The 18846-nt window shown below is 39.3% G+C and overlaps 1 protein-coding gene across 2 annotated transcripts in view; it reads left to right on the plus strand.

Annotated features, from left to right (window-relative positions):
* The window catches only part of DPP6 (dipeptidyl peptidase like 6), a 637674-nt gene that overhangs the window by 73646 nt on the left and 545182 nt on the right, over window positions 1-18846 (plus strand). The window lies entirely within an intron of this gene.

An 18846-nucleotide genomic window follows, 5' to 3' on the forward strand; every position in this document is an offset into this window, starting at 1 on the left:
GAAGGGGGGGGAAGGATCCGCTTTCGCCGTTAGTTGCAAGGGTAGTGGGATGTTTGCAAAAAGAAAGAAAAGTATGGATTTGACCAGCTGGAAAAGCGGAGGAGCTGCTGCACCCCTTGCCAACTTTGATAACTTGCCTGCGTGTGTCCGGGATGGATTGGTCGGAACCCTTTTTAATGGCCCCCTTTGCTTTCCTTCCCTAGGAACAATGGACCCCCTTCCTTTTGGGTGCATTCTTAAAAAAAAAACAATAAAATATGCTGATCCTTCCCTCCCCCCTCTCCTCCCCAGGTAATACCGGATGCCATTTTGGAGGAAACGTGCTTCTTTGGCCTTCCCGCTTTGGTCGCCGGCAAGCCTTGGTGCGAATGCGCGTTTTGAGGCGGTTGGAGGTGGGGAGGATATTTGCTTTTGCTTGGTATTATTAGGAGAAGCTGACCCAGCGACGGCGACATTTGCGCTTGGGACTGGAGGGTGAGCTTATAGAGCTCGGCGCGGAGTGGCACGTGATGGTGGGGGGGGGAGGAGGAAATGTCCTTTTTGCAGAAAAATAATAATGTTCGCCGTCTGCACCCAGGACTTCCTAGCACCAGTTTTTGGTAGGTGATTTTGCACGCCTCTCGGGAGTCATTTTTATTTGAACCTGAAGGGAGGGCGCAAAGGCTTGATGATGCCTGTCACTCTTGAGATATATTTAAAAACAGCAACTCTCGTATCGTTCATTCTTTCACCTCGGCTCTGTATGGGTGACTCACTGCCGCTTTCCCTTTCCTCTCTGGAGGAAACACTGCTGGGTTTTTGTCACAATTGAACTCCTTGCCTTCCTCCCCCCCCCTCCGCCCACCCCTCTTTCTTGAATAAGAAGGTGACCTTTGGATTTAAGGAAAGGACCAGTCGAATAGCAACTTCTATAAGCAGTTTAGAAATGGAATTGTTGCTCCCCAATATCTAGTTAAAACCTCTAAGGGAGTTTAAAATGAGTTGAATCCTCTCCTCCTTTCTCTCTTCCTCTCCAGGAAGTTCACTGTCATTTTTACAATATGGAAGGAAGGAAGGCCCAAATAACTATTGAGAGGCAGAAAGTATTGCTGGCCTTCAATTAATCTAATTTATGGGTACATGTTCACCCATAGAACACTATGGCCTTTTTATCTTTTAAAGATCTCTGCTCTTAGATATAGTAAACTGATTTTGTTTTTGCCTTTTATTTTTATTTTTAAAATCCACATTTTCCTTAGTGAGAACTTTTCAACAAAGTTACTGTAAAGTTTTTATGTAGCCTAGAATAGATCCACCTAAAGAGAGAAAAAAGGGAATATTAAACCTTAGACATAGCTGTACACTGAGAAACACATAGAAGTGGGTTAATTTGTCATTGCATTTGGTACTAAAATTGGCTTTACTCCACAAAGCCATTAATTCCATTTGTCCAATCTTGGGATATTCTGAATGCAGATTGCCTGGTGCATGATAGCAGTCTGTTGAGTCATGGGGCCCTTTGTCTTTGCTTTTTCAGCTGAATGGTGTCTGTAAAAAGCCACCAAATGATCAGCAAAACTGTTTAACTGACAACAGTGATTTAGAAGTATAGAATAACACTGCTGATTACAGGATGTGAGGTTCATACCGGTTGTACTGTTGGCAGAAGAACAAAGAATATTTTCTTTTTGGGGAAAAAAAATCTCCCTTGATATTTGGAAAACAAATGATGAACCTATTGCCTGACTCTAGATATATTTGCAAGGATATTATTTACCTGTCTAAATCCCGCTCCCCCCCCCTGTTTAATTTAAAGAGGATACTTCACTATAGAATTAAAGAACATTTTTGGAATCCCTAAATTCTTATGTTTTTGTTTTATTGGTATTCTTCTGTTGCATGCTTATAGAATTTCTCATTTTAGGAGACAAACATTGGGCTGTATTTCCGGTAGTAGTTATAACCCCTTTAAAATAAATGATGTACACACGTTTATAGCAGTATGTTTATTTGTTATGACTTGCTTGCTAACAGTGCTTCGTTTGCTAACGGACTGATAAAGTTATAAAACACAAATTAAAAATAAAAGATCTGCATTCTCTTTAGCAATCAATAATGCATCCGTTTGTTTTTTTTTCTTTTAAAAGTCTTAGGAATATTGAAATCTTTCACTCAGATGCATAAAACAGAATTGTTTTTGACTGATATGTCTTTTGTACGTTAGCATTCTAATAAGTGTCCGGATAATAATATAGGTTGATTTTCCTCGAGAAAGTTCTTTATAAATGTGCAGTTTCATTCCTAGTGCCTACATAAGATAACCTGTGAACATTCATCATGCTATGTATTGTTATGAATACTTTTATCACTGTTCTGCTGAAACCTAATATTTTGCTAACTTTAGCGAAATCAACATTGGGGGAAAATAGTTTTGGAACATGTATATAATAAGCAGATACTTGACCTCTTATTCATCGTTTGGCAGATTTGCAAACATGATTTGGTTCGATTAGAGTCTTTATTCCATATAAGAATGAAACACTGATAGATGAGAATATTTGTAACATAGGGCTGAATTGTGGAGTCTTTGGTTCTCTCTGAGCTTGGTTGTTTTCTTCCAGACATTTCATGACCCAACTAGGTAACATCTTCAGTGCTGGAGAGAGTGGGGTTTTCTCTCTGTTTATATACTAGTGGCTTGCCTTGTCAGTGTTGATGGGAGTATTCTAGGTGATTCCACGATTAAACTGTTGTTTATGGTTAGCCTATTTATCTAAGTTGGTAGTTTCATACAGTGAGAAAATCCCACTCCCTTCTAACACGGATGATGTTACATAGTTGGGTAATGAAACGTAAGCAAGAAAACAACCAAGCTCAGAGCACCATGGGCCCCAGAAGAATGAAACATTAAGCATATCAAAAGATTTTCTATCTGAAATGTCAACCCTGTTATGTAAGATCATTTTCCATTGTTTAAACCAATGTTTCTCAACCTTAGCAATTTTATGAGGTGTGAATTTCAATCCCCAGAATTCTTCTGGCATCCTGGCTAGGGAATTCTGGGAGTAGAAGTCCACCTGTTATAAATTTCCTAAGGCTGAGAAACCCTCTAGGCTAAGGCTGCCAAACTCCTGGCCCATAGGTCGGATGCGTCATGCGCTGGACACACCATGCCTGGTTTAACAAAAAGGGGGGGGGGAGTCCTGTTAAGTCATGTGATGCCACTATGATGATGTGATTTTGACACCCCTGCTCTAGGCATTTTCTACTTGTCTCTTTAATAAATATTAACTCATTTATTGGTAGCAGCTGGAGTGTTTTCCACAAAACTTCCCTTTAGCTTGGCCAAATTTAGTCCTTTTAATGCTTTTAGTTAGAGTAAAAGAATTGAAATGGAGATAGGATGGTCACATTGCCAGAAGAACTGATGGCAGGTGGACCAAGGCAGTCATATTAATGGATCCCACCTGGTGAAAAGTGTAGACCTCAAACAAGATGGATCAAAGACATCAGCAAGTATTTTGGGACCAATTGGCAAAAGAAAGCTCAGGACCCTATTGATTTGATTGGAAACATGCGGAAGAGGCTTTCATCCTGCAGTGGCTAGACAAATGGCTAGAATGATGATGTAGACACGTTAACATAAATTGCACCCATTGTTTAATTTGGAAAGCATCTCTTTTGGTTCTGTTGCATTGTGCTCCATTCATCAAATTAATACAAAGGATAGACAGAAAACTGTAAAGATCTCAGCTATTCCTAGCATCAGCCCATTCTTCCAACTGTATGTTTTGGTAAATGGCCAAAATTTTATACAGTAGAGGTGAAAGAGGTATCTTCACATTATCTAACTGAAGAGGATTGTCATATGAACTCTTCTGCATAGTTCAACAATACATGTTAAAACAGGAGAATTCTGTCCATAAAAGCACCTGAAATTGTGTGCATAAATAATGATTCCATCCTGTATCACAAAAGGATTAAATCATTCTAGTAATAAAATGAAAATCCAATATATTGGTTCTGAATAAGTCTATGTAAACTTAAGCAATGTCGTCATTAGTTTATGAGAATCCATCATCATTCCCATATTTTGCTTTTAGTGAGCCCCTATATCTTGTAGGTCAGGGGTGTCAAACTCGATTAGATTGCGGGACACATCAGGGTTGTGTTTGATCTTGGGTGGGAGTGGCCAGAGTGGGCATGGCCAGCTCAACATCACTCGTGTCAGGGATTCCTGTGGTGGCCTGAGCAGTCTGCCAGTGAAAACGAGCTACCAAGCTCCGTTTTCAACTGCGACGGTCTCCTGCATCTCTCTGCCAGTGAAAACGGAATTCGGGAGGGCTGCGGACAGCCCTGACCTCCATTTTCATTGGCAGAGGCTTCATGGGCTGGTTCTTCACTTTTTCCAGGGTGCACCCCGCAGCCGGATCTGGGCCCCGGGCCTTGAGTTTGTCACACCTGTTGTAGGTGAATACAATCTTTGCATAAATTGGGGCAGAGACAAAGAGTGAGTTCAACAATGGAAACAACCAAAAAGCCAAATAATTTATTTGCCTACAAATCACATTTCTGATGCCCACCATTAAATTGAACGAGTGTGTTTAAATAACAATACATTTATTAAATGTATATGCTACCTGACTCCCAAGTATCCTGGATGGCTTATGGTTGTTAAAACATTTATAAATAAAGAACAATAGGAGCGCGCGTGCGCACACACACACACACACACACACACACAATATAGGTCAAAAGAATAACAATGGCAAAGAAAATAAATCAGGCTGGTGGAAGAAAAGAAAAAAGGGAGGGAGGGTAGAAAGAGAGAAAGGGAGAAAGAAAGGAAAGAGAAAGAAAGAAAGAAAGAAAGAAAGAAAGAAAGAAAGAAAGAAAGAAAAAGATCATCCTCTCCAATATCCTATTCAAAGGCCTGGGCAAGGAGCCAGTCTTTAAGCTTTTCAAAAACCAGACGGTAGAAGCCATTTTCTTCATTCCACAGTGGCTGAAGTTCTACAGGTCCATGCCATCAAACATACAATTACGTGTTGATATCATGACATATGCAACTTTGAGGTCATTCTTGCTTCTATGGGGTTCCACGTTTACATAAATTTCTGTAGGGTATGGTCAAGATGATAACTGCAACGGTGCAACTAAAGCTCTGCTTCTTCACATAAAACAGATAGATCTTCCCTTATATCATCATAGCTGCTTCCTTGACCTTGATCTTGATCTCACTGGAAAATGCTAAATTTTCTCCCTTTTAAAGTTCTGTTTACTTTGGTCAAAAACCAGATACAAAATCGTTGGAACACAGTATTTTAACAACTGCACTGCTTTTGTAACGACTCTTCTGTAACAGTCATGATGTTATAAAATATGTTGAACATTTTACCTGACATTTAAATGCCAATGTTTCTTTAAGACACCACATGTGGTAGAAAGGTTTGAACCTAAACAGCCAGTTATCTTTATTATAAATATGGATGCAGTAGGTAATCTCAGCAGAGAAATACTTGCCTATTTTAATCCTCAGTTTTTGTCAAGAAACTTTTCCAGATAATTCAATTCACTATTATGCACTTTCTCTTTATTCTTTTTTTTTCTTTTATGTTTTGCCTCTTGATTATTAGTTCTAGTTAGTTTTTATATTTCTAGCTTAACTTTTAATAAAGTTGCTTTTTAAAAAAAAAAAAAAAACCTTGCCTGATAGCTGTAGTTAAACTTCCCACAGAGTTTGGAAGTCTGTAATGAATCCATATTCCCACTATCCTTCCCTTCTATCCATCAAATTAAAAAAAAATATAGTATTAACTTGATTTAATACTATGCCTTTGTAATATGTTTAATGACTTGTGACATGCCTTGCTACATTTATCTATCTACAGCAAGCTTTGATTTCTTATTTTACTGATATTACTTTACACAAATGAAATGATTTTTTCCCCACTCAGAATTCTGGGGCATATAGTGATTAAATGAAAGTTCTGAAAGGCTCCTCTCTATAGCAAAGCAGTATTTAGTCCATCTGTCTTGGCAATTTTGTTCTCAATAATGATGTATTTCATTTGCTCAGACATGGAATGACTGTTAATAAGAGTATTTTCAACCTGACTCTGGATGCTACAGAATTCAACAATTGAATTCTTATTTTTCTAGAGGTTTGATCACCATAAGGAAATGGGCATTGATAAATCTGAAAGTTGAATGGCTTGTTTTACCTTGGCTTAGAATAGGGATGATCAACTTCAAATGTGTGGACTTCAACTCCCAGAATTCCTCAGCCAGTCATGCTGGCCTGGAATTCTGGGAATTAGTCCACAAGTCATAAATTCCAAGGTTGGACACTCCTTCCTAAGAGGCATTGTCATGAAAACTAGAACTTACCTAAGCTAACTCAACATATTGTTATTTTTCTGCCTCATATTACTATGCCTTCAGTTAGTTAGCTTTATGTATCCTAAAACAAGATTTAACTAGTAATTTAGTAATTGAATCATGAACTACCAGTGTGTTTGTTCCAATGTTTTTATTGAATTGAAGATAGATCATATCCAAAGATCCATTAGGTTTCATCTTGGAAGTCATCATTGTTCTTACTGTTATACTTCAATCTCTCTCTCTCTCTCTCTCTCTCCCTCCCTCCCTCCTTCTCTCCCTCCCTCCCTCTCTCATTCTCTCTCTCCCCCCCCCCGTGTGTAGGGAGGGGGAGAGAGAGATGCATACTGAGTTTTTTATATGGACAACTCATTTGAATTTTCAGTAGTTCATAAAGCAAGTTCTCAGATGTAGAAGAAAACATTAAAATATTAATCAGGTTTATTGGTTTTATAATTAGTTCTCTGAACTAATAAGTTTTATTTATTTGTTCTCTGAAGATTTTCCCATTCATATTTTGAATAATTAGACCTAGTATAGCTTTATGGTAATTTGTAGTAAATATTGCATTTCTTATTTACCTTATTCATCCATTCTTAGATTTTGTTTATAGTTGGTGGTTTTAATTTAAAAGTGTATCTGTAAAATTGCAAATGAACAGCATGGTACAGATCTATTGCCCTTGAGCATCTTTAATATTTATGAACTAGTCATCAACTAGACAAAACAAGATTGGTATGTGCAATAAACCTGAATGCCTTATCTTTATATATATATAAAAGCCAAATACCACTCACTCATCATGAAATCTCCAGAACCGTAAAGCCTATAAACTTGAAATTTGCAACATATGTTCCTCTTGGCTTCTAGGTGTTCACTAAAAAAGGATTTTTTGAAATGACCATCAGATCATTAGTATTTTTAATAGAGTAATTAACATGCTTTGATGCTAAGGAGTTCTACTTCTCCTCCTCACCTAAAAAGAATTCTGTTCCAACTGCCAGTTGCCTTATATTAACGTGCTCTGATGTTAAGGAGTTAGACATTCTACATTAATTTTCAAGCTTTAAGTGTCAATTTATCAAGCCCAATCATATAGTTTCCTAGCGAAGCTCGCGTATGCATCTAAACAGATCTAATCGTATTGCATTATTCAACAAAGTGACAAAATTAGTGGACCAGAGGAATTGATATAATTTACTTGGACTTCAGCAAGGCATTTGATAAAGTAGACCATAAGCTACTACTACATAAAGTAGGAAAATGTGGGTTAGACAGCATAACCACCAGATGGATTCGTACGTCAATGTGTAGTCCTCAATGGAACTGCATCTACATGGAGGGAAGTATGTAGTGGAATACCTCAAGGCTCTGTTTTAGGCCAAGTACTTTTCAACATCTTCATCAATGATCTGGATGAAGGGATAAATGGGAAACTCATCAACTTTGCAGATGACACCAAGATGGCAGGAATAGCCAACGCTCCAGAAGACAGGCTTAAGATACAGAAGGATCTTGACAGAAGGCTGCATAAATAGAGGGATAGAATCAAGATCATGTGAAGTGTTAATACCACTTTATAATGCCTTGATAAGGCCAAACTTGGAATACCCCATTCAGTTTTGGTCGCCATGATGTAGAAAAGATGTGGAGACTCTGGAAAGAGTGCAGAGAAGAGCAACAAAGATGATTAGGGGCCTGGAGGCTAAAACATATGAGGAACGGTTGCAGGAACTGGGTATGTCTAGTTTAATGAAAAGAAGGACTAAGGGAGACATGATAGCAGTGTTCCAATATCTCAGGGGCTGCCACAAAGAAGAGGGAGTCAAACTAAGCACCTGAGGGCAGAACAAGAAGCAATGGGTGGAAACTAATCAAGGAGAGAAGCAACTTAGAACTGAGGAGGAATTTCCTGACATTTAGAACAATGAATCAGTGGAACAGAAGTTGCCTCCAGAAGTTGTGAATGCCCCAACATTGGAAGTCTTTAAGAAGATGTTGGATAGCCATTTGTCTGACATGGTATAGGGGTTCCTGCCTAGGCAGGGGGTTGGACTAGAAGACCTCCAAGGTCCCTTCCAACTCTGCTATTGTATTCTATTGTAATCTTACATATTTAAAAGGAGTCTAGTTTTGTTCATTTCACTGGACAATTATTTATGCCAGTGCTTCTCAACCATAGCATTGCTGGCTGGAAGGGAATTCTGGGAGTTGAAATCCACCTGTCTTAAAGTTGCTAAGGCAGAGGAACAATGGTTGATGTTAACATTCTTCTGTTTCACCCTATTTTTTTTCTCTTCTCTTTCAGTTAAATGCTTCCTCTTCCCTTCAGCTCTTCTTTGGGTCTTGCTATTTAGTGTATTCTGCTTTCTCAGCATTACTATTTTCTTTTAATTTAAGTAGTGGATTCTGTGGGAATAATAGCAATAGCAGTAGACTTATATACCGCTTCATAGGCCTTTCAGGCCTCTCTAAGCGGTTTACAGAGAGTCAGCATATTGCCCCCAACAATCTGGGTCCTCATTTTACCCACCTCGGAAGGATGGAAGGCTGAGTCAACCCTGAGCCGGTGAGATTTGAACCGCTGACCTGCTGATCTAGCAGTAGCCTGCAGTGCTGCATTTAACCACTGCGCCACCTTGGCTAACTTTGGTAATAAAATGCTTCAGTCAGGAAGAACTTTTTTCAACATTCTGTCATTTGGTCATTTGATGGCCTTGCTAATTGCTTTTAATAGGTTTTGATGTCTTCTCCATTCATATTCAGGCCAGCGTGCTTGGAAAGAGAGCACAATAACACTTTTCCCTTTACAATTCCTTGTGCAATTGGAAGAGCCTAAGGTTAGAAACGAGCATCTTGGCTAATCTAGAGATTCTGTTATAAAGCATGTCTGTTAGGGAAGGAGGAGGTGGATGTAATTTGTGAAGACAAGATGGATAAAAAAAAAAAATCCCTGTGTGATTGAACAATACTCTTGCTGACACCTTGTGAAAATCAATGAGCTAGGTTTTGGGGGAAAAACGCTCTATCATTATCTAATTTATGTAATTGTATCCATTTAAACAAGCTATTAACGTGGCATGTTAAGGTGGTTTTACTGACATAAACAGACTTAATTTGACTCAGAATTCAGTTTTAACATTCTCTGCTCTTCTCATTTGAATGCATCTCTTACTTGATAGTTAGGGATGTGTCACTTATTAAGGCCTACTTTTTCTAAGCTGTGGTAGGCAGTTCGTAGCCTCATTTGGCCCTTTCTGCCACTTTACTTACGGCCCCTTTGCACTCCAAGGCTGCACTGCTGAAATGGACAGTTTTTTCATCCAAACCTGTACAACATTTGGAGTTTGGGAAGATGGGGGTTGGGGCTAGGTGCATAACAGTAATTTGTCTTTCACAACCGCCTCGTTCTTTTTTCCATGCTTAAACTAACTAATGAACTAAAAGCAAATCAACTATTCCTCCTCCGTTGATACCAAATGGCGTCCAGAATCCCTCCAGAAGATCAAGCTGCTTAGTTCCAACTCCTGAACCCTCAAAAGTCATGTTGTAGATCTGCTAACACCTTCCTTTCTTTTTCACCCCTGATAGCATACATGAAACCATTGCAAATCCATAATTGATCGCAGGTAGAACAGTGGTCAATTTAGTTGTTGTTGTTGTTGTTAGTTGTCAAGTCATGTCCGACCCATCGCGACCCCATGGACAATGTTCCTCCAGGCCTTCCTATCCTCTACCATCCTGCGGAATCTATTTAAGCTCACGCCTACTGCTTCCATCCAGCTACCTCATTCTCCGTTGCCCTCTTCTTCTTTTGCCCTCAGTCTTTCCCAGCATTAGGCTCTTTTCCAGGGAGTCCTTCCTTCTAGTGGTTAAGGCACCAGGCTAGAAACTGGGCGATTGTGATTTTTAGTCCTACCTCAGGTGTGAAATAAGGTGACTTTGTGCCAGTCATTTTCTCTCAGCGCCAACCCACCTCCCTGGATTTTGTTGTGGGGAAAATAGAAGGAGGAAGGTACGCTGGATATGTTCACCACCTTGAATTGTAAAAAATAATTATAAATAAATTCAGCACAAATGAGAAGAAACCTTGGAAAAATCCGTTAAAAGAAATTTCACCTCATAAAATTTTCCTAATAATCTTTCCAAGGTTCTATAGTTAAGGTAAAAGTTCCCCTCGCACATATGTGCTAGTCGTTCCCAACTCTAGGAGGCGATGCTCATCGCCGTTTTAAAGCTGAAGAGCCAGTACTGCCCGAAGACGTCTCTGTAGTCATGTGGCCAGCATGACTAAATGCTGAAGGTGCACGGAACGCCGTTATCTTCCCACCAAAGGTGGTTCCTATTTTTTCTACTTGCATTTTTACATGCTTTCAAACTGCTAGGTTGGCAGAGGCTGGGACAAATAACGGGAGTTCACCCCATTATGCGGCACTAGGGATTTGAACCGTCAAACTACCGACCTTTCTGATTGACAAGCTCAGCGTCTTAGCCACTGAGCCACTGTGTTCCTTTCTATAGTTATAACAGACAAACATTACAAATATCTTGCTGAAACTGATGTATTTCTTTGATCTTGCGAAATGCATAAAACTTGAAACAATCCCATTATGGTTTATTCCAGGTGTGATTTTGAGACATAGGTGGGAGACATTATGAGCACTTGGATCATGTTGCTTTAACAAATGTACTCCTTTCCTTCTATCAGGTCTCCCGCTCACTATCTCACATTACTTGAATATCTGAACTGTACCAGTAGCACTGGAAATCATTTCCAGGCTGCAAAATATCTCCTTGGCGCTAACAACGCTCTATGAGTCAAAAAGATATAGTACTTTTGAAAAAGAAATCTGAATCCTGAATCAGCTAGCACTGATGATATTACCTAGTTCGGTAATGAAACATCTGCAAGAGAACCAACAAGCTTAGACAGCACCGAGGGCCTCACAAAAACCTAGATGGGAAACCAAAAATAAAAATGTCCTTATTTTTTAATTACCTTAAAAACATGGGAATAAAGAAATGCAAACTACGTCAGAGTTTCATCCAATAATCTACTGGTAATGTTTCTTTTCAACGTTTGCAAAGGGAGTGGATTTTTTTTATTTTTTAAGTTCCTACAATCAAGTGATTTTGTTTTCAATTTGGTATGATGCCAATCAGCACAGAATACGAAGGACTGATTGTGATGATTACGGAGCAACAAGTCAGTGTTGGAGAATAAGAGAAGGAAGGAGTAATAGATATGGTCTCTCTACATCAGGGCTGTCGAACTCACGGGGCCGTGGGCAGTATGTGTCATGCGCTGGCCACGCCCACACCCACACCCAATTTAGCGAAGGGGAGAAAGTCACAATACATCACATGACACCACCATGACGACATGAGTTTGACACTTCTGCTCTACATCTTCCAATCATGCACTGCTGCTTTGAGTTTTTCTATATTCTGGCTGGAGTCAGCTTTGATAGCGTCCAGCCACTGTGGTTTTGGGCGGCCTGTGTTGTTGTTTTTTAACTGATAAAACTCTTCCAAGCATAATTGCTTTTTCCAGTGAATTCCCCTGCATGGCCAAAATAAGTGAGACGCAATAAACTTTTAAAGTCACAGAGACAGGTTTTCTCCAGGATGATTGCTCCCATTATGGTCCTTCAGATCTTTCAACAGTGTATTGTCAACACTATAATTGAATCCATCTACTTCACTGCTGTTCTTCTTTTCTTTCCTTCTCAACACTTTAGATGTTTCGAGAAAAGTAGGTCTTTGATAATGCCTCTGAAGTGTGATAATTTGAGCCTGGTCATTTGTGCCGTGAGTGAGGAAAAAAGGCTGATGCAATTGCAAAAATGCTAAATGCAGACTATAAACTATTATATGAATATAAATTTAGACCAACTCATTTAGTGTTTATTGTGAACCATTCAGACCCTGTGCAACAGCAAGCTTGTTTGGCTCCAGAATGTACATACATGCATCTCTTGAGCATTCACATTTATTTGTTTGTTTGATTGATTGTTTAGTTAATTAGTTGCCATATTTTTCAGAGTATAAGACGCACCGGAATATAAGACCCACTAAGGTTTTGAAGAGGCAAATAAGAAAATAAACCAGGTTTTGCACTCTGCAAACCTTCCAAAAATTGCCCATTTTTCGTGAAAATGGTCCCGTTTCTCCCCCCCCCCAAAAGGCATAAATAGCCTTTAGGGGGCTTGCAGAGTGTTCTTGGGGGGGGGGGGGGGCAGAGCAAAAACAAGCAAAAAAAAACCAGCCAGTTTTTCACAAAAATGCGAAAAATTTGCTTTTAGGAAGCTTATAGAAATTGAGGAACATTTGGGAAATTGAGCAAAAAATAGGCCTTTTTGGCTCATTTCTGCCCTCTCCAGCCCCCAGGAGCTCTCTCAAAGCTTCCTACGAGCTAGGCACGGCCATTTTTGGTGAAGGGGATGGGGTTTCAGGGAGTCAAAAATGCTGTATTCAGTGTATAAGACACACCCAGATTTTTAGCCTCTTTTTTGATGTAAAAGTGTGCCTTATACTCCAAAAATACAGTAATTAGTTTGTCAGTTTGTTCGTTAAATTGATTTTCTGTCTATCTTGCTATGAGGCCAATCTAAATAGTTTACAGCAATAAGAAGGAAGAGATGAGGGGGAAAGTGTAACGACAACAGAAGTAAAATAGTGGAAATAAATAAACTTTATTTACTTATTCATTTAGGTGTACAGCTACAAAAGAAACATTGAATATCCTTTACGTTAGAATGTAACTTCCCACAGAACTGCTGCTGTAGTGAAGATGTAGAAATGGAAGTGGAATATTGGAAATTAATATTTCTTCTTTATCCAGCAGGCTTTCTATAAGAAATAAAAGAGCTAAAGTTTCTCTTATGAGTGAGAAACATATTAGTTTTTCTTGCTTCTCCAGAAATGAAAGCTTAATTATGAGGATATGAAAAATCTGTTAATGTTTGTTAATACACGTTATCCCAGATTTAAGGCTATAAGAACCCAGAATTACAGTTATAAGTTTCTGAGGTCATTAAATCATTCTCCATCAACACTATGCTCAATTTTATGATCTTTTTGTGACAGTCGTTCAGCCAATAGCAATAGCAATAGCATTTGAATTGAATTGAATTGAATTTATTGCATTTATATGCTGCCCTTTTCCCCGAAGGGGACTCAGGGCGGCTCTCAATCCAAGTCAGGGAAGGGGATACAGATAAGGGATAAAAAAGACGAACAAAACAATACACAATTTAAAAGCACACAACAACCATACCATTCGAGAGGGGAGGCAAAAGCTCTTTAGCCCCAGGCCTGTCGGAACAGCCAGGTTTTAAGGGCTTTGCGGAAGGCCTGGAGGGTGGTGAGGGTTCGAATCTCCACGGGGAGCTCGTTCCAGAGGGTCGGAGCAGCCACAGAGAAGGCTCTCCTCCGGGTAGTCGCCAGCCGGCATTGGCCGGCGGATGGAATTCAGAGGAAGCCTAATCTGTGGGATCTAATCGGTCTATTGGAGGTAATTGGCAGCAGGTGGTCCCTCAAGTGGACTTATATACCGCTTCACGGTGCTTTACAGCTCTTTCTAAGTGGTTTACAGGGTCAGCTTATTGTCCCCAACAATCTGTGTCCTCATTTTACTGACTTCGGAAGGATGGAAGACTTAGCCAACCTTGAATGGTATGGTTGTTAACCAAATGCTGTAATCATTAAGTAAATGAACCAGTTGTTAAGTGAATCCAATCTATTCAATGGGCATTTTTTGCTGGAAATCTGGAAACAGTGTAAAATCGTAAGTCACGGGACACTGGAATGCTGCAAACAGCTTTAAAGGGAAGCTGGTTACCAAATGTCCAAAATGTGAACGCATAACCATGGTGGAAGGGGTGCTGCCATCAGAACCTCAAAATCAACTCTTAAGTATCTTTTGAGGGTCTGTTTTAATTTTGAACAGTTGCTAAGTGACTTGTCATTAAGTAAGGACTACGTGTATTTGCTTATAATATGCTACAGAGGCTGGATCTTTGTAAATAATTGTTTCCTCCTATACATCCCACTAGAATTTTAAAAAAAATTGTTGGGAAATATTGCCCCAACCAACCGTGCATGTCCCTACAATTTGCATTGTGGTTTTAATTTTTATCAAATACATAGAAACTAGTTTAAAAAAAAGATTTTAATGCAACTTATGATAAAAATTGCTTTCAGACTACCACAAAAAATGCTTTATAATGCTAATAGTCCTTTCTTCCAAAAAGTACAAAGATTGTTTTTATTAGGAATTGCAGCACTTCCAATATCTCAAACAGAAAAGCTGTAGAGTTGGAACTACCGCAGTGTACTAAGCTATCTCTGGACTCTGTTATTCATTTGTTGTTTGCACCATCTATCACTCCAATGCTTTTTAAAGTAAAATCTTTTGTCTAAAATTTGTGAGAAGGAAATCCATAGAAACAAAGATAAATAGAGGAAGAAAAAAATATAGCTGACTTTCATTTATGTCTACTTAGACATATTCCATTGGGCCATGAGTACTAAAGGTAAAGATTCCCTGCACACATATGTGCTAGTTGTTCCTGACTCTAGGGGGCGGTGCTCATCTCCGTTTCAAAGTCAAAGAACCAGTGTTGTTCTGAAGACGTCTCTGTTGTCATGTGGCCAGTATGACTAAACATCGAAGGTACATGGAGTGCTATTACCTTTCCACCAAAGTGGTCCCTATTTTTCTACTTGAATTTTTACGTGCTTTTGAACTGCTAGGTTGGCAGAAGCTGGGAGAAGTAACGGGTGTTCATTCCGTTACGTGGTGCTAAGGATTCAAACCGCTGATCTGCCGACCTTTCTGATCAACAAGCTCAGCGTCTTAGCCACTGAGCCACTGCGTCCCTTTTATGAGTACTAAAGAATTGCGCTAAAGTTTCCAAATGGGAAAAAAAGCTATTTGCTATTGGGTCCAATATTTTCAGTATTGGAAAAAGATCTCATTATTATGCACGTCAGCCCCCATGAGTGAGACCACACCAGGAAATCAGCTTCCCAGGAAGGCAGAAATTACCCTTGTTGTGTTGACTGAAATAACAGAATCTTGCAAGTCTAATTGTGCTAAATTTCCTTTACCGTATATACTCGAGTATAGGCCGACCCGAATATAAGCCGAGGCACCTAATTTTACCACAAAAAAATGGAAAAGTTATTGACTAGAGTATAAGCCTAGGGTGGGAAATGCAGCAGCTACCGATAAATTTCAAAAATAAAAATAGATACCAATAATGCCATTGCCCATTGAATAACATATACAGCCTGCCTGTGCCCATTAAATATACAGTAGCCATTGTAAAAATTTGCTCTGCATAACAAATTATTATCACACAATACCGGTGTATTCAATGAAATACTTCACTCACCTCATGATGCTGATGTCCCGCTGTGATGATGATGTCCCGCCTCCTATGACACACGGCACAGTGATTCCTATCATTGGATCACTGTACCAGAGGAGGTGGGACATCGCTATGTGGCTGCTTGCCATAACAAGGAGGAGGTGGGACATCGTTGCAGAGCGGCAGGAGGGGGAGGAAGGGGAATCGTAAGATAGCCCTGCATTACATTAGAACATGAGGAGGGGGATGGTGCGGTGCACGCTGCGCGGCAAACTGACACAGAGGGAGGGGAAACTCAGGGGCGCTGGGCCATTCACGAGCGTCACCCAGCGGCATGGCCCCGCCCCTTTTTCTCCTCCATTTCGGGCAAATTTTTCACTGACTCGAGTATAAGCCGAGGTGGCTTTTTTCAGCTCAAAAAGTGGGCTGAAAAACTAGGCTTATACTTGAGTATATACAGTATTTGTTTTATAAATTATTTTATATTTATTTTATAAACAAATAAATAAATTGAAATGTTAAATTTCATCCCCTTGTATGTCAGTGAAGGTGTCTGAATATGTTAACTGAATAAGTGTTAGTATTGCTTTATACTACATTAATGAGACCAAATTTGGAATATTGCATCTAGTTTTTGTCACTCACCAATATTGAGATTCTATATTAAAAGTGTTTTTTTTTTTTTCAAAACAGACACAACACAAAAAATCCTATATTGAGATTCTAGAAAGACTGCAGAAAAGGGCAACAATGATTAGTGGGTTGGAGGCTAAAACACAAGATGAATGGTTGTGGGAACTGGGTATGTCTACTCTAACAAAGAAAAGGATTTTGCTAGCATGATAGCATCATCCAATATTTGAGGGGCTGTCACATATTTGGGGGTTGACTTATTCTCTAAAGCAGCTGAAAGCAGAACAAAAAGTAATTGACACAAACAGAGAGCCAACCTAGGACTAAGCAGAAATTTGCTGACAGTAAGAACAGCTAATCAGTGGAATGGCTCACCTTCAGTGATGATGCTCCATCACTGGAGGTTTTTAAGAAGAGACTGAACTGGAGTGTTGGGTTTCCTTTTTTTTTTTTTACTACCGGTTTGCTCGTACACACACTCACGAGTGGGCGGAGCCTCCCACCGCCACTACTATCAGTTTGCCCAATCCAGTCCGAACCGGAAACAACCCACCTCTGGGTCTCCTGCTTGAGCAAGGGGTTATACTAGAACAGTGTTTCTCAACCATGGCAACTTGAAGATGTCTGGACTTCAACTCCCAGAATTCCCCAGCCAGCATTCGCTGGCTGGGGAATTCTGGGAGTTGAAGTCCGGACATCTTCAAGTTGCCAAGGTTGAGAAACACTGTACTAGAAGACTTACAAGGTCCCTTCCAACTGTAATTCTGTAATTCTGCAATATTGTTTTGTTTTGCAGAGCTTAAACATGTTTCGGCTTCGTTTGCCTGACTAATGGCTCTTGCACACCAATAATCCTTGATTTGTGACTGGTTGTTCAGCAACCATTTGAAGTTACAACAGACCTCCCCCACCCCCAAGATATTTACAACCAGGTTCCAAAATTCTGATCAAAGCTCCCCCTCCCCATTTGATCATGTGACCACATTTTAGGCATTTGGCAACTGGTCTGCATTTACACATCCTGTGTGTGGTTTACTATATTTTTTTTTGCCAAAAATTACATTTACTTCTGGTCTTTAGCAAACAATGGGCTTGCTTAACCACTGTGGATTCATTTAATCATGGTGATTCGCTTAATGACCTCCACAAAAAGGACAATGAAATCAGGTCAGCCGTATGAATACCCACTTTGTGACCTTCACAAATTATGACTGATAGGCAGGCTCCGTTACGATTGTGCTGAAGGCTACCTTGTATTTCCCTCAAGTTTCTTTTTGTTCAATAACTGAGCCTTGTAGGAGCCTGAGATAATGATTCAGTTACATATAGAAGATCCAGCGGTACCACCCTGGTGAGTCTCTGTTGCAAAACAAGGACGGCCTTACATTGATTTTTGCTTAGTCTAGTCACAGGCTGTGAGTAAAGCTGTGTCCTGACATGATTGCAAGAGCATCTGAACACAGTTCGTCCTGCTGTGCCTCATAAGAATACGGTATGTATTTTTGCTTTGGTAGAACTGAAACTTCAGAAGAAAATCTATGATAGACAGTATAGTTGTTCCTCTGTGTTTAGAGGTTTATAATACTGCTGTTAACCACTCAAAACTGTGGAGACACACATTTACCACAACGTGGAAGAAAGGAATGGGGCATTTGCTATCTTGATTTTTTTAAAACTTTCTTCCCATGAATGACCCTTCTTCCCACTGAGGAGAAAAAGGAAGTTACTGTTTGTCAGGGAATTGTGCAGCGGGTTTCCCAAAGGAAGTCAGAGACGTTGACATTTATATTATACTAGCTGACAACCTGGGTTTGCTTGGGTATTTATTTATCCTAATCCATACATTTGTCCTCAAAAATAATCACAGACCAAACGTAATTTCTTTTTTTTTAAATAATTTTTTATTCTTTTTAAACAAAACAACACATACAAAACAAAGCAAGAGAGGAAAAGAAGAACAACTTTCCTCCATTTCATCAAGCATGTCTTTTGGTTACAAGTTTTTGTGCATCAATTCTTAAATTTAGGTTTAACATCACTGGTTTACATTAAACATAGCTGAATGTTTCACTGTCATTGAGCATTATACGTTCAGGTTACCATTAATATCCTTTCATTTGTAACAATCCTTTTTTCCTTGAATTCATAATTATCTATCAAATAACAATGGGTCTTTAAACTGTTATAGTATCACCTATCTCTAAAGAGTAAAAGCGAAGATTGGAACAAAGAATTCCCATTGGTTTATAATAAAGCATTCATATTTTCAATTGACCATAATGTCTCCAATCGTCCAGAATTCCAAGAATGGTTTCCCATTATTAATTATTCGTCCATACAGTGGTTAAGTATTTCAGTTCATGTATATATCAATTATTCCTTACATCATCATTGATCTGTTTAATATACAAAGATCTTTCTAGTGTGAAATGGTCACTACATGCAATTATACCAAAGTGTTCAAATCATCCCACTC

Source organism: Thamnophis sirtalis, unplaced genomic scaffold, assembly GCF_051295495.1.
Source record: "Thamnophis sirtalis isolate CommonGarterSnake01/CBP01778 unplaced genomic scaffold, rThaSir2_p1.2 scaffold_4, whole genome shotgun sequence".
Taxonomy (NCBI): Eukaryota; Metazoa; Chordata; class Lepidosauria; order Squamata; family Natricidae; genus Thamnophis; species Thamnophis sirtalis.